The following is a 16794-nucleotide window of genomic DNA, read 5'->3' on the forward strand; positions in this document are numbered from 1 at the left end:
GGAACCCCAATCTGAAAACCATGGTTTATTTTCTGCTTTGTCCCTTATCTCTTGAACTGCATGCCTTTTAGTACTGAAATTGACAGAAAGAATATTCCATTAGCTTAATATTTAGTGGTCACTTTGGAAAATATATATTGAAACATTTTAAAAAAGAAATAGTGGTAGTTGATCTTTAGTGTGTTGACCTAAAGGTCATTACCCTCTGAATGACCATTGCCCATTCTGTTTTCTTATTACACATCTTGTGGTCATCACTTAAAATGGTTCTTTGGAAAAAATGCATTTTGGACCAGAAGGCTTTGTAAATACAGTTCCTGGTATTCTATAAGTCTTGATAATACTCAAGTTCAAAGTTCTGTGGTCATCAGAATAGGAAATAATCTAGAAAAACCTATGGGGAGAAATTATTAGATATGTATTAATGTCCTGCTCTGAATTCTGATCTACAATCAACATAAGAACGATGGCGCAATGGCTGTCACCTGTAATTCTAGCACTCTGGGAGGCTGAGGCAGGAGGATCGCTTGAGCCCAGGAGTTTGAGGTTACTGTGAGCTAGGCTGATGTCATGGCACTCTAGCCTGGGCAACAGGGTGAGACTGTCTCAAAAAAAAAATGAATGAAAATAAACATTAAAAAATGTTTCAAACATGAAAAGAAGGCACTTATGTGAGCTGTAATGTCCAAGTGTTTGGATTTGGTCTAGAGAAACCACTTAAAACAAAATCACTTCTTCACTTACAGGGGTGCTGAGTTCGCAGAAAAAAATATTCCAATGAGAGACAACCTTGTAGATGCTATTTCCAATCAGTTCTGAAGCTCCAAAAGATTGAAGAGCCTGAGCCTTTGACCTAAAGAGCTTCCCACAGGCTATATAGTTCCTTTTGTTTTTATGATCTCTATTTTCCTAGCTTTGAAAGAAATGAACACATCAAAGTTTCAAGAATAATACAGGACAGGAAGATTTTGACAGGCATTTTAATTAGTTTGGCCCATACTAAAACAAACAGATGCATTTCCCTCCTTTATGGGGATGGTTCTAGCAAAGAGCAAGATGTATGTACAAGGTTGTTTATAATAAAGGTCGAATTATTGATGCTTTACATCCCTGGGAGGATTACAAAGTGTTATAGTATTAATACAACATAACTGTTGTTATGTTTCCCTGTATTTTACTTGGTCATAACTTGTAGATTTTTGGTGTTTGCACACAAAGATGATGGTGGGGGTGTGTGCACACATTTTTGACAATGCAAAGTGTGTTTGGGTGAATTAATGAACAATTTCCCTTTTAAAAATGAAAGCTATTTATAGTATTAAGACTTTTTTGCTTATTAATATCTGGTAGAGCTCTTTTGCCAAGGATTCTGAAATTGAAGAAGGGCAAAATTTGGAAAGACATGCCTTGTTTTCCCTTCCATAATGATTGCTCTACTAATAAACACTTTTCTCTAGATTATACTTTAAAAATCCTGGATACTTTCTTTTTGTTTGGTACCTATGGATTTTTGTATAGCATATTATATCAAAGCCAAGCTTGCAGCATCTTCTGCAGGAAAACAAGGGAAATTCTAACACTAATCTGTACATTCATCCAGCAAGCATTTGTTGGTGTCTTGTGTGTGTCAGACACAAGTAGCACATGCTCTAGTTGGGAAGAAAGTGTGTGAACGAGTAGCTTGGCTACTGAGTAGTAAGCACTAAAAATGAGAAACATAAATGGTGATATGAGAGCATAGTGGAAAGAGCAATAACTACACCTGGAAAGGAAACTGGAGATCAGGGAAGGCCTCTTGGAGGAAATGATAATTCAATTATGTCTTAAAAGAGCAATAGGAATTTATCAGGCCAGTCACCATTGGGTGACAATAAGTAAAAATACTCAGTGTTGGGCAATGGCATAAGAAGTGGCCACACACTGCAGGCAGGTATATACTTTGGTATAGTCTTTCCAGAGGAAAATTGGGGAATATGTAACAAAAACCTTAAATGTAAATGCCGTTCATACTTAGCAATTCAACTTGGAGGAATGCACTTTAAGTAAATAAGCATACATAACAATGTTTAAGTGTGTTCATTTCGGACTTATTTACAAAAATTGGAAACAGAAGAAATATCTGACCTACTACCAGAGGAAATGGAATATATGTAGCCTTTAAAAGTTGTGTTTGTGGCTGAACACGGTGGCTCACACCTGTAATGTCAGCACTTTGGGAAGCCAAGGCGGTAAGATTGCTTGAGCTCAAGAGTTCAAGACCAGCCTAAGAAAGAGTGAGACCCTGTCTTTACAGAAAATACAAAAATTAGCTGGCCGTGGGGGCGCACCCCTGTAGTCCTAGATACCTGGGAGGCTGAGGTAGGAGAATCCCTTGAGCTCAAGAGTTTGAGATTGCAGTGAGCTATGATGACGTCACTGTACTCCAGCCTGGGCAACAGAGTGAGACTCTGTCTCAAAAAAAAAAAGTGGTATTTGTAGAAGAATATTTATTTAATGATTATGGATTGATGTCCATACTTTATTAAGTGAAAATATAAGGTTATAAAACAACACATACTGTGAACTCCCACTTTTCGAAATACATCTATATGTATGCATAGAAAAAGGACTATAATGCTCTTCAAAATATTTTTGTCATGCTTTTATTTCTATATTTCATATAGTTAACATGTATACTTTTTATAATTAAAAATAAAAATGAAAGTTATTTTTCAAAAATCTTGAAAACATGCACAGCTTTAGACCCAGAAGTTTCACTTCCAGGAACTTAGTCTAAGGAAGTAAGCCAATACAGCTCCTAGAACATCAAGTAATTAGAAACAACCTAAATGTCTAATTACATGGGATTGGTTTAATAAATTATAGTACATCCATATGATGGAATGCAGTGCAACCATTAAAAATCATGTTGTCAGTAGAAGAGTCATTATTGTCATAGGAAAATGTTCATGATATATTAACGGGAAAAGGCAGGAGACAAAACAGTGTAGAAAGAACATATACCAAAATGTTCATAGTGGGTTTTCTGGGTTAGATTATGGGTTGTTTTTTTTTTCCTTTGTGCTTTTCAATATTTCCTAAGTTTGCTGTTTTGAGCATGTTATTTTTAAAAATAAAAGGTCATTGGTTTGTTCTTTTTTTTCAAATAACTGTATGGGAAGTTGTGACATTAAATACGTGTTGAATGACAGCAGAGGATACGGTAGAGTGCACAATAACAGTACACATAAGGAGAAAAGAATAGGTATAGCATGTGTTTGTGAAGGTCTGACTGTTCCTTAAAATATGCCAGCCAGACCTGGAAGGACTCCTCTGTCCATCCCTGGAGCAGTGTTGTAGCAAACGCCATCCCAGCACCTGTGGCCCCATTTGGAATCTGCCCCCACTCAGCACCATCCCTTTCATCCCTAGCCTTGTCTAGGCTTTCGTATGTATCTCCTTCTTCGTTACGACCTCTTGAAAGTAATGGTAATATCTCATTCAACTTTGTGTTTTTCTCATTCTTCCAGCCTCCAACATCTGGCATGGTCCTTTTCACATGGGAATGCTCAATAAATGCACTCATCATCATTATTATTATTAATGCACATTATTATTAAATGTTTGTTAAATATATTTGAAAATAAATAAACTTAAAGATAAAGGTCACAGTGTTTTCTATCATAATGTCTCGAATTTTGTGCCCTGTTTGCCCGGAGCAGCCTGTTTAGTGTATTTAAGGATCACTTTCTAAAGGTCTAAGAGAAAAACTTTCCTTTCATTTCAATTGTTGAGTGTCCATAATCCATTAAGCTCAGACTCGGGAAGATGGAGGGCATGGGCAATATATATAACCTGAACTTTTGTACCCCTATAATGAGCTGAAATTAAAAAAAAAGAATAATTTGGATTCTGTGAGTAAAATTTCTTGTATGTTTTCCCAGTACTAAAAATACATTAGCTATGCTGGAACTTATCTGCCATTTCTCTGCCCAGGGATTGATGCAGTCTTCTGTGGTTTTTCTGGAATTTGTCCATGTTAACTTGGCTTCTTTTTCTCTAGGTTTGTTTTACTGTTGTCTGAAAACTTACTGATTTCACTATCTTCTCTCTTCCAAGTTGACAGACTTGGCTAATTGTCTACCAGCCTTCATTCCACCTTATTTCTTGCTTATAGAAACCTAATTTCACAGTGGCCATGTGCCCAGCTGAAAATACTTGTCTTCTTAGATAAACCTGCACTAAGGTGGCCACAAGAAACAGTTCTAGCTTTTGAGTGTAAAGTGAAGTCACTGGAGGAAGTGTCTCTTCCAAAATAAGAAAGCTAAGAAAGCCCTTTGCCCTCCTGTCTTCACCTTTCCTTTTGTTCTATTACATTCTTCCTGCCTGGAATGCAAACTTACTGCCTCAAGGTATAGCAGCCACTTGCTCAGTTGTTGTGACTTACCCAAGGCAACAAACAATCAGTAAGTAGCAAAGCTAGAAGAACTTAAATATCTAGGCCACTCTTTCTGTTATGCCTTGAGTGTAATTGTCAGCAAACTTCCCTTTATCACAGATTTTAGTAATTTTCCCCCCAAAATGAACCATGTATCAAATGAAATGAGTCTAAATAAATATGCATACACAAGTATGCATAATACAATTCAGCAAACATTTGAGTCTCTTCCTGTGCAAGCTCTGGGCTAAGAAATAAAGTAGAGAGCAAGACTATCCCTGCCCTCCAGTGGCTTACAAATAGCTTTATGTGCAAAAGTAATGAAGGTAGAATATGTAATTCTGTAATATAGTAAGAGAACAAAGGAATGTAAGATCTGTCTTGAGTGGGAAATTCTACAGAAATTTCAAGAAGGTAGTAGGCCTTGAAATACAGTCAACAGTTAAAAATGAAGGAAAGATAATGCTAGGCAGATAATGAATCATGAGCAAAGACGAAAGGAGACATTTGAAGGGGGTCTTTGGGTAGAGTTTGGTAGTAGGCTGTGGCTGGAGCATAGACTGCACAGATAGGACCAGGAGAAGATAGAGGTGGAAAAATAATTTGGGTATGGATTGTGAGGACTGTGTTTAACCTTTATTTTGTAGGTGGTAGGCAGCTGTGAATTTATTATTTTTTTAAATCATAGATTGACTTGGTCAGGCCTATGTTTTGGGAAGACGAAGGGATTAGAGACAAGGTTAGGAGATTCTTGCCCTGGTGTTGGTGAGCAGTGGTGAGGACCTTTCCATGTCATTGGCAAGGGAATGGGGAGGAATGGGCCAACTGGAAAGCATTTTACTTTTAAAAATGATGAAACAAAAAGATGAGTAGATATTAAAGACCATTGTGGAATATTGTTCCTTGAAAATCTCAAAAATAGGGTGGCTAACCATCTCTCTTATCTTGAACAAGTTACATACCAACAAGATCATTTAATTCATACTTAAGGCTGAAGTTTTCCTGATGACATGGTCTTGAATTATTACTTGGTTATTTGCGGTCCATGAGAGACTATTTCTCAGTATAATAGACACCATTGATAGGAAACTCATCCTTTTTTCCTTTTGACTTTATTTTTGTTTCTGCCTTTTATGCCTTTGGATCTCTTACCTCATGAAATATCCTGGTAATTTTGTTCCTCAGCTTTTTTCACCAGTTGATTACTAAAAGATCATGGGATTATTTGTCCATTTGGTAGACGGTTTTCATACAAGAAATATTTTAGGTACTTGGTCATAGCTTTCTTATCAAGCCTTCAAGATTTTTATTAAAAGAGAGGAGTCCTCTCAAAACAATATTTGGAATTTTAATATCACTGTTCCAATCAAGGTGTGGAACAACATCATTGACTACCGTGATCTACTGCTATTTCTTAATGTCCAGAATACCCTGATGTAGAAAATGACTGGCTTCTCCAAGTTTGTCATTATTTTCCCAGTTGGGAAAAGGCTTCCCCTCTTCTTTCATATCCATTTAAATGTCATTATAGTAGCTCTAATTCTTAGATTGTCTGCTACAGGGCTATGGAAAGGGTGTAGCAGGTGAAGATCTTTCCCAGTGGAGATTTCTTCACAGGTAAGAGGACCTTGGTATTTATGGCTGAAGTGCTTCTGCAATGGAGATTTGAATCTGTAGGGAACCAGAAACGACTGAGATATAGCTCCAGTTTCACACTCCTGATTGGCTCCTTTTGCTATTCAGTCTGTTTCTTTTATTTTATTCACTCTGTCAGAGAAACATCAACAACAAAGCCTAAGACCTCATTTGTTCTAGAGAATTTCTGTTGAAAGGTTATGCTTACCACTATGTGTGCTTACGGTCTTGTTCCAACTTTAAAGGTTCATTTCTCCTTTTTGTTTTCACTTCAAGATAATTATTTATATTAAATTGGGAATTCTCAAGTCTTTGAACACATTGAAGCTAATAATAGAAAACCTTAATTTTTAAGAAAGCAAAGATTTTTAAAAGGACTGTTACTGGTACAACTACACCATTTGTATTATACCTACATGATTCCAAACTCGTGAGAGCCTAATAGTGATAGTGGTGACAGCCAATTGTATAAGAAGTTTAGTGTGTCAGAAAAGCCAAGTGAAGGAAGATAGCAGCCTTGATGTAATTTTAAGTGGGCCACCCAGCATGAAATCAAAGTGAGCCAGCCTCCTGCTTTGGGTATAAGATAATTGCCATCTGAGGTCAAAAAGAAATGATGTTCTTGATATAGTATTGCACCATTAGGTGTATTATTGGATTTGAGTTGGTGAGAGGAGAGCTTTCCTCTAAAACATCTGTTCACTGTCAGGGCTGCATGGTGAAAGGGATGGACCAGTGATCTGTTTCAATGTGGCAATTCCTACACGAAGGATATAGAAACATGAACAGCTTCGTAGGCCCTTATGAATTATGGTGCTGTTATATGAAATCTAGAAATCATTGTTTTTGCTGGTGTGTCAGATTCCAAGCTCATTTGCCCTTCTCTGTTGACATAAAGTCTTTTACAGTATTATGCTTTCTAAACTGTTCCTCTTTTTAGGATTACTTTTCTCCCAGACCTGTTGATTGCATTTTTTTCTTCATTGAGTTCCATTTTATTTTATTCTTGAAGTACTTCGGTTTCTACCTCTGCTCTACCATTTGATTGCTTCTCTGTTTTTGCTGACTTCTATAATTCCTTCTAAGTTAATGTCTCATGAGAGTTTAATATGGGTTCTGATGTTAGCCGTTAATAAGCAGAAAACACAGAAGCATCCTGAAAAACCCAACTAGATTCATATTTGAATTATTTCAGACCCTGAAGAGATCTGAAGAAGTTATTTACTTCAGTTCCTGTTACTTATAGGTAAGGATACTAAGATGCAGAAGTGTTAACTGACTTGTCTATTATCATTTGGGTTCAAGCTTTATTTTATTTTACTTTTGGCACATGAAAATTATTCATATCCAAGTATATTTGAGTCTCTTTCAAAAAGAGATTTTAATGGACATTTTATATGACCAGCCTACTGGTATAAGTATAGAATTATGCTTTGCTGAGCACTTTCATTTCCTCATCCTTCAATACAATATACACACTAAAAATGATTATTTAAGTGCCATGTTTGTGGTATTTCTACTTCTGTTTGGGAATTGACCTCTAAAAAAAGAGGTGAAGGTCATCTGAATTCAAGTTTAGTCTTTATTTGTGTTCATTATTCTTTTATCTTACCAGCAGTGAGATAGCTGTTTTCCTCCATTATTATACAAGGAATTGGTGATTTTTCATAAATTCACTTCCAGTGGGAGTCTTTTTTCTTCTTTCAGCCTTGTGAACAGATGAGTGCCCATGAACATCTACTTGACTGTGAAGTCAAGGATCATTATACATTGTGGCTCCAAGGGACTGAGGCCCCTGCTCCCACATGAGCAGCTAGGCCTTACTTTGTCGTGGCCAGAGTGTGGCTGTCAGCCCTGCCCGAAGCCCAGGGGCTGGACACCTGCTGTATGCTGGATGTGGTAAGAGAGAAGATGACGGATCAGGTTGGGATATTTTTTCCACAAAGGCTACTAGGGGAGATAAGATCTATATGCAAATAAGCATGGTACAAAAGAAAACAGTGATAGGTACCATAAGGAAGATGTTACAGGAAATGTTCAGTATTACAGGAGTTGAAGAAAAACAGAACTGATTTTTGGCTGTCTTTGATTGATAGCTCCTCTTAGTAGGGTGGCCTCTGTTATGTGAACGTTCTTTTGAGGTTCATTTGAAAATGACCATCAGGTGGAATGACTGTCAGTTGCTTTGTTCTTCATTCATTCATTTATCATTGAGGACCTGCTACGTGCAAGACCTCAGACCTCAGACTAGGTACTGGGGACACAGAGACGAAAACTGACAAAACCCCTACCCACACAGAGCTTACTGGGAGGTATATGTAATATAATGTCAGGCCTTGCTAAATACTCTGAAACAAAGCAAAACAAGACTGAAGGGCAAAGAGATAGAGAATGACTAAAAAGGGTGTTCATGGGGCTTTTTGAGATGGGATGATCAGAGACCTCTGAGCAGAGACCTGAATGAAGTGAGAGATCAAGCCAGGTGTTGCTCTGAGGGAGGAGCATTTGGGGCACAGGGAATAGCAGATGCAAAGGCTCTGAGGTAGAACCCATCTTGGAGTGTTCCAGGAATAATTAAGAAACGCGTATAGCTAAAGCCAAATGGGTGAGACAGCATGTTAGGAAATGAGGTTGAAGAAGCAGAAAGGACTAAGTCACCAAGGGCATTTTAAGCTACAGTAAGGCCAGGTGAGGTGGTTCACGCCTGTAATCCTAGCACTCCAGGAGGCAGAGGCAGGAGGATCCCTTGAGATCAGGAGTTTGAGACCAGCCTGAGTATGAGCGAGACCTCATCTCTATGAAAATTAAAAAAAAAAAAAGCTATAGTAATGTATTTGGATTGTATTATATTGTGAATTTTAGGTAAGAGATTGGCATGATATAATTTACATTTCTAAAAGATTTCTCTAATTACTCTTTGTAGAATTGATCGTAAAGGGGATAGGAGTGGAAGAAGGGAGAGACCAGAGTGAGGTGTGCTGGATAATCCACAGCAGATAGGAAGAAAATATTAGAATATATGTGTATGTACAGGTTGAGTATCCCTTATCTGAAATGCCACCTCTGGGACTAGAATTATTTGGATTTCAGATTTCTTTTTGGATTTTGGAACATTTGCATAAACATAATGAGATATCTTGGGGATGGGACCCAAGTTTAGACACAAAATTCATTTATGTTGCACATACACCTTATACACATAGCCTGAAGGTAATTTTAAACAATAGTTTAATAATTTGTGCACAAGACAAAGTTTGTGTTAAGTACTTAGGTGTGGAATTTTCTACTTGTGGCATCATGTCGGCTCTCAAAAAGTTTCAGATTTCAGTTTTTTGGATTAGGGATACTCAACCTGTATATGAGAAATTAGGCTTTTATCATATGAATGTATTTATTAGTACTATGTGTTTATAATTTGTAAATATATATATACACACACTGTGTGTGTATATATAGTGTGTGTGTAATAAAAAATTTACAATTGGAGCAATTAATTTTAAAAAGTTTTAAAACCACTGTTCAACATGAGAGATGCTGGTGGCTGTTAGTTGGCTTCTGACATCTTTTCTTTGGAAATTGTAATAATTATTTTTTTGTGCTTTTATTCCTTTTCTTATCACTGTGTAGCAGTGGTTCTTCTTGACATAAAAATGAACTTGCACAGGCAAGCACACATGCACATTTGCATATAATTTCAGGGTGTTCACAGATACCACATTAAGAATCTTGACTGTGGAGGATCATTTCAGAGTACCTCGTACCCCAGGGACATACTATTTATCCTTTTCTCTGAATACAATTTTCCAGTATTTCTACCCTTTATGTGTCAATCCTAAAATTATTATGACTACAAATTTCTAATTTACTCCTGAACCCTGGAATTCTGATCTACAAGTCAGGGCAGTTTCTTTTAGTTATATTTTGCTGTTCATCCATCCATTTGTCATCGAACTATCTTGAGGCTCAGAACAATGTCAAATCTAGTATTTCTTTCACAGAATGGACACCCTATTTCTTTCTGTTTCCTAGAGTGTTGCCTGGTATACCAATAGTAATGTATATTAATAAAGGTCCTTATGATAGCCAAATAGTAATTAGAAGCAACGTTTCTATAATCGATGGTGTGATTTTAACATGGATCCCAGCCATCAGGCTATGTGTTGTTTTCATCAAGGAACCTCTGACATTCCTCTGTACTTCCTTGGTTATACTCCAGGCCCTTGGGTAGAAGTGGGAGTAGAAATCAGGCATTGTTCAAGTATTCATCAGAGTTCTCTATAATTTTTGTACTTCTCTAAGTGAAGAAACCTAGCAGATTTGACCTGCTCTCTTTAGAAATTCTACCTATTGGCCATGGGAACATTCCAGCCTATTTTGTGATATCTGTCCAACCCTACTTACAGTTGACATCATAAAATGTTAATCTTGTAGAGATTTGCCTCAGTGCACACTGTGATAATTTCCTACTTAGAGACTTTGGTCACATACTTCTTTTTTCCCCTTCCTGTTTGCTTAGGCCTTTGGTTTCAAAATATAATTAAAACTAATTCCTGAGAATAAAATTCAGGATGCTGGTCCACTGTGATTGTCAGATGAAAGATTGCTTTTTCCCTTCAATGTTGTTTAATTTTCATAAGAGAGTACAGAACAAGCTCCAGCACAAAAAAAAAAAAAAAAAAGGAGATCTATTGACTTCATAGGTGTGTTCTTTCCAAGTCTTTTGTTCCTTCCACCTGTAATACCTGTTAACATTTAGAGGCAGTAGTGATATGATGCAAAAATGGTACAAAGGAAAATTGACTATCATTTCATTTGCGAGAGAATATGATGCCCTTATATATAAACTATGACATAAAGAAGTGAAAACAATCTCTTCTTCATTTACTCTTTGCTGTTTAACTTTTTGCAGTTCATCTTTATTTTTCAATAGTCTAAGATAATAACTCTCTGTGGTTTCAGCTTATTCCTTTAAAAAATTAACTTGAGGTAGAGAAAAATACTCACATATTCATTTTTGTAGTCAACTTCTATAGTTTCTATTAACCCTAGTTTTGCCTTTAAATCACATATTTTAGTTTTTAAAATATATTCCATGATTTAAGCTTTCTTATTAAAGTCTTTGCTTACGATTTGTTGTACTAAACTTAGCAGACGTCGCCACCCCCCACACATACATACTCCTTTTAAAAAATACAATCCCCCATAGTTTAAATTGATTACACTAACTCTATTGATATTGCCTGTGTCTGCTTTATAACCTGAAGTTTGTGAATTATTAGGAGAGAGTCTGAATCATAATAGATTGATGTTAAGAAGTCAGATAATTTTAGAACCTTGTGGGAACTTTCTAGTTTCCACTCTTTTATCTCCTCAGAAGACTTTTTCATGAAAGACAGGGATTAGTGACGACTTTCTAATGCAGAGTTAGTCTTTAGTTTTTTGTTTAAAATTGACACTTTGAACATGTAGTGCATAATGCATTTGAAGGTCTGTTGCCAAGCAGCTTGAAACCTAGGGGGCATTGTTGAATTTGAAGGAATAGTGGGTTCAGGGAAGGGGCCAAAAGAAAACTTGAGAAAAATAGAGTAAGACTGAAAGTGTTCTATGATAATTAGAATAAAAATTGGATATCAGAACTTCACGGGTCAGCTTCTGTTCACACATTCAGCTTTTACCTTGCAAAGAAAGGGATGTATCAGGTAATTAGGTCAAATCAATGATTATATATCTTTAACTCAAGTGGAAGGGACTGTAATTGTGATGAAATTTGTCTGAAGGGGAATGCATGGGGAATCTTGTCAAAGGTCATGAGTTCAAAGGGGAAATTAAGTTCAAGGTTCGGTTCCTGTTCACACCCCCCCACACACACACACCAATAGTGCATAACAAGAAACCAAGCAACTAACATTTCTGTAAACAAGTTATTTTATCATTTTGGAACAAGAAGAATCTTTCTCATTCATATCCCATTAGGGATATAGAATTAAAGCAGCTACATCTCTTTAATGGGGCATTTTCTCCTGATGTGGACAGAAGGAAAACCTCTAGTATTATATTTCCCTCTTATTGGTTTCTTCTGCTTTGTTACTGATCACACACAAGACACCCAGCTGCATGGAATGCAAATAAACAGCCCATCTCCAAGATATCACATGGCCAAGTGTCCCCTAATGCAAATTCCTTACTTGTTTATAGGATAACAATAAAATGTTGTAAGTTTAAGATTGGAGGTGATGGAGAGACAACTAAGGAAGTTGTTTGGGGGTCTTCTCTGTCTCTCTCTCTCCTTTCCTGAATTCAATTTCCCCTTAAACTTGACAAAGTGGAACCAAAATTCACCCCTGTCTTGGTCATTCTTCTGAAACAAAGGGTCTATTCTCTCTTTTAATGCATGTAGAACCTCCATTAAAGTTAACCGTAAGCTCTTCTTGCATGGAATGGAAAAAGAAAAAGCCCTCAATCTTTTCTTTACCCTGGTATTATTTTTAAAGGACAAACAATAAAAACGTAGTTTCACATAATGGTAAAGAAACCCTGGCTGAGGAGACACAGCCTTTAAGGCCCAATGGCCTTTAAACATTCTAGATTCCACGTGTCATCCCAACATATTATATTCTATAAGATTGTTGTAGTGTTTTAAGAAAAAGAAGTATATGCAAGAAAAAAATCACATAATTGTTTAAAACAAATCAGAAAGTTCTTGCAGATATTTTAAAAATATTTTTTCACCCAATCAAGTATTACATTTGCAATTCATACAGTGACACTATTCCTGATTGGAAACCAAGAAGCATAAGTAGTAAAAGAAAAACTGGCCAATCTCTTTTCTCTACTCCATAGCTTGCATGTGAGGACATACTACTACCATGCATGCACTGGGATCCCAACCAAACTGGACTAATGGCTGAAATAGTATTAATGTTAAATGTGATTCATGTAACAGAATATAGAAATATTTCAAATATAAGCACAAGTAACCAAACACAGCCAGATGCTTGTGTCTTCCTCAGAAAGATTTTCATAGAAATAGACTCTTGCCATAAAACAGGAGAATAAGGCATTTGAAGAGAGCCTACCCATATTTTTGCTCATAATTTTCTTTGTATTTATCATGGCCATGCTTGGATGGGCTTATAATCCTGGGGTTTCTTCTTGAACAGCTCTATCTTTTTGTGTCAGAATGTATGTGATTTCTGCCTGTAAATTCTAAAGTATTTGCCGAATTTTAACAGAAAAATAATCTCTGACACAGATGGTGATTGATAAACTATTTTGGAATAAACAGGCCTGTGAGTGAAGATCCTAGGAGGCAGGTGCCTCACTTAACTGAATGGCTTTGGGAGGGAGAGAGAAAGGGTGGGGGCAGTTCACACTTTGGTTAAACTCTAGCAACTAAAATTTCCACCCTGGTAAAATTTAGAAGTTCAAGGAACAACACTGCCACGATATTAATGACCTTTGAGGGCATATGGAGTTCAGAGTTCCTTTTCTATTTACAACATCCCTTGCTGCTCCACCTCTTACCCTTCCCCTTCCGAAAAAAAAAGAAACCAGGCAATTATTTAGGACATTGTGACATTCAGCCTAGCTAATTTTTATACAAAAATAGAGTCAATGGAAAATATAGCAGTTAAGTATTAGTAATGGATAGAACTGGGGATGCCCAACGTGGGGAGAGGGTCTCTCCTGAGCAGTTCAAAGTTCATTCTTTGTTCACATATAATGAAAAGTCTTCAGTTATCAGGTATTTAAACCCAAATCAGCAGTTCCATATCCGTAACCTGAGCTGAGTGTTCCTCCATCTAATGGCCATGCTGCTGTCGTTTGCAGTGAGTTGGGTGACACTCGATTTGTACTCCGAGACGGGAACAGATGGGCTTTCATTGTGAGACTCCGCCTGTATGCAAATGTGAACGGAGTTTCACCCGATCCCGGGGTCTGACCTGACCGTGCACATGCATTTACTCAACGTGGCTCAGCCTGGGGGGGGGCGGCGAAGGGGGAATAAAAAATGGCAATCGGATAGTACCAGCGGCAGGTCAAGTTTACCATCCGTCTTTCAGCGGGACTGAGATGGCAACACAGTTATTTAGTTTCAGTGTTGATGTGCGTTGCAATAAACTCCATCATTTCACCTGTTTATGAACCCAGCCTCGTATGAGATCTCTGTGAAATCAAACAAAGCTGGCAATCAACTCTCTTGTTTCCAGCAGAATGGGGGATTATGGACTTTTTTTTTAAAGCATCTTTATTTTTTCCCCTCCCTTACATATATAAATCAATATTTTTTTCTCTAGCCCTTTTTATTTCTTACACTGAAATTATTAATTTCGTATTTGGAGGAAACAAAATACATTTTCCCCAAATACTTTTTGTTTCAAATTGAGAAATATGATCATTAATCTCAGAATAAACAACCAGCATTTTGGATGTCGATTAACTGTTTTGCAAGTACACAGCAAAGAACAGTCTCTAATAAATCTTACAATTAAATGTGTAGCCCTTCATTAAAGTGAAAATATGAACAGCTGTAATCATACACATTCTATTGACAGAGAAAAATTTGGTTTCATTTGTAAATTTTCACATTGGGAAAGAATGAGAGATGGATTGGAACCACGACTGTTTCTTTAACTGTGGGCTTTTTCTTCACATGTACAGAAGGACAACAAACCAGTGTCTCTGTCTTCAGGGTCTAACAGCAGTGATTTGCCTCAATTTTCTTCTTTCATGAAAGTAAATTTCTCTTGGGAAACATATAAGCCTTTGGCTAGAAAACCCATAGGACAGACACCCCAAACTGTAACAAATAATGAATTGATGCATTTCTTCAGTACATCTGTTCGTTAAGGGGTTCTGTTAGCTGATGTCTGGGACTGGCATAAAAGAAAGAGTTGCCAAGAATATAGTGAAAGTTGATGTATGCAGCAAAAACTGCTTCTGGCAACAAAAGACACCGCTTCTGGTAACATACACATATTTCTCAGAATGGAAAGAGGGTGTTTCAAAGTTGTGTTTGTGCGCGTGCAGGCAAAATCAAGATGGGCTTCCCTCAAAAAAGGCGCCAAATTGTCTCTACCTAGGGATTCCTTTCCACCTCTCCTTATTCCAAGACTCACTCCAAGGTGCAAGGCCAACATATCAGGGCATCATTTTCAAGCAGTTCTAGAGAGTTAGGCTTGAAATAATTCCAAACAGAAATAAATGGTCAGGACTAGGGCTAGCATTTGTCTACTAGTCACCTAGTAGTAGCTGACAGAGATAATAAAGAATAAAGAGTTGCATGACAGTATAGCAGGTATTAAAAAAATGTCATACTCTTCTCGTTGGCTATTGAAAATTGATTTGATTATCCTGCCTCATCTCTGAATATGTATTTCCAAATAGATGGAAGGTTTTAAGAGAGTATATATGTCGACATATATGTATATATGCATATCAACACACATATGTGTTCATATTGATGTACAGAGATCCTTCGTTATACAAATAAGGATTTATGTGAATACAGGATTCTGTGTCCACATAAATCTTTGCTCATGGTTGAATTATAGGCCACCTTAAGTTGAGGATATCATTTATACCCTTAGAAAATTTACTTGAGAATTGTCAAGGCAGGCTTACCAAGGAACCCAAAATGTTTATTTACATTAGAAGTAGGGAACTCATATGTTCTAAGTTTAACAAGAGGCTTTAAAAAGTTATATTCTGTCATGAGTAAGATCCTGAAGACTTTTTTAAATATAGTAAAAAAAAGAAAATGAAAATATTTACATATGGCTATTGTAACCAACTTGTTAGAACCACTACTTATGGTTGTTTGCTTTAGTAAAATGATGCATTTTCTAAAGTATTGTCTAAAACAAGCTTGAGATCTGGAAATCAGCAGTTACTTATTTTAATGTCAATATTGAAAGTAATACCATGAATTGGGAATAAATGTTTATATTTTTTAGTTTTTGAGGGAGAAAAAGCCCAGACACCATCAGTTACCACTCATCACAGCTCTCAGATATCTGGAAAGTGATATTCTTCATGTCTTCACAAAATTCATGAATCATGTTTCTCAAATGATTGTGTCACAAAGTACTCATAAACAAGGAGGTACTTAGCTCAAATAAATAAATAATAATAATAATAATAGCAAACATCTATATGGCTCTAATTATGCACAAAGGACTCTTATAAGTGCTTTACATATATTAACTCATTTAATCCTGACAAAAATCCCATGAGGAATAGGTCCTATTTTTATCTCCATTTTACAGATGAGAAAAATGAAACTTGCCCAAATAGCTTCTCCCTGGAACAGAAAATGGAAATGTGAGAAATTAAGACTCAGACTTTTGGAGAAAACCTCCATGTAATCAGATGAATGATGTGTCTCTCTATGCCTATTTCATCTGTAGAAAATGATGATGTATTCTATAAAAATCACATTTAAGAAATATGCAACCTGTTTGCTAAGCAACAAGAAGGAAATATGTAATATTTCTGCTCCTTGTAAAGCTTTGCATTAGTATAGACCACTTGTCTTCATCTATAACATGGTGTGGGACTTCTAAGAAAGTTCTGCAAAGTCCTAATGAAGTCTCCCTTGTGGGGAAGGTACAGAATCAAAATGCAGGGTCCAGTCTGAGCGAGAATAAGTTGAGTACTTTTCTCAAAATTTGACCTTGTCTAGTCTATGACTCTTTTCTTTGGCAACAAAACTAGGTTCCTCTGGAGTGCTTTACGATTTT

General features: G+C 36.7%; 1 protein-coding gene across 6 annotated transcripts in view; it reads left to right on the plus strand.

The window, feature by feature from the left end:
- The window catches only part of SKAP1 (src kinase associated phosphoprotein 1), a 251697-nt gene that overhangs the window by 78117 nt on the left and 156786 nt on the right, over positions 1 to 16794 (plus strand). The gene's annotated exons all lie outside the window — the stretch shown is intronic.

Source organism: Lemur catta, chromosome 15 (genome assembly GCF_020740605.2).
Source record: "Lemur catta isolate mLemCat1 chromosome 15, mLemCat1.pri, whole genome shotgun sequence".
Taxonomy (NCBI): Eukaryota; Metazoa; Chordata; class Mammalia; order Primates; family Lemuridae; genus Lemur; species Lemur catta.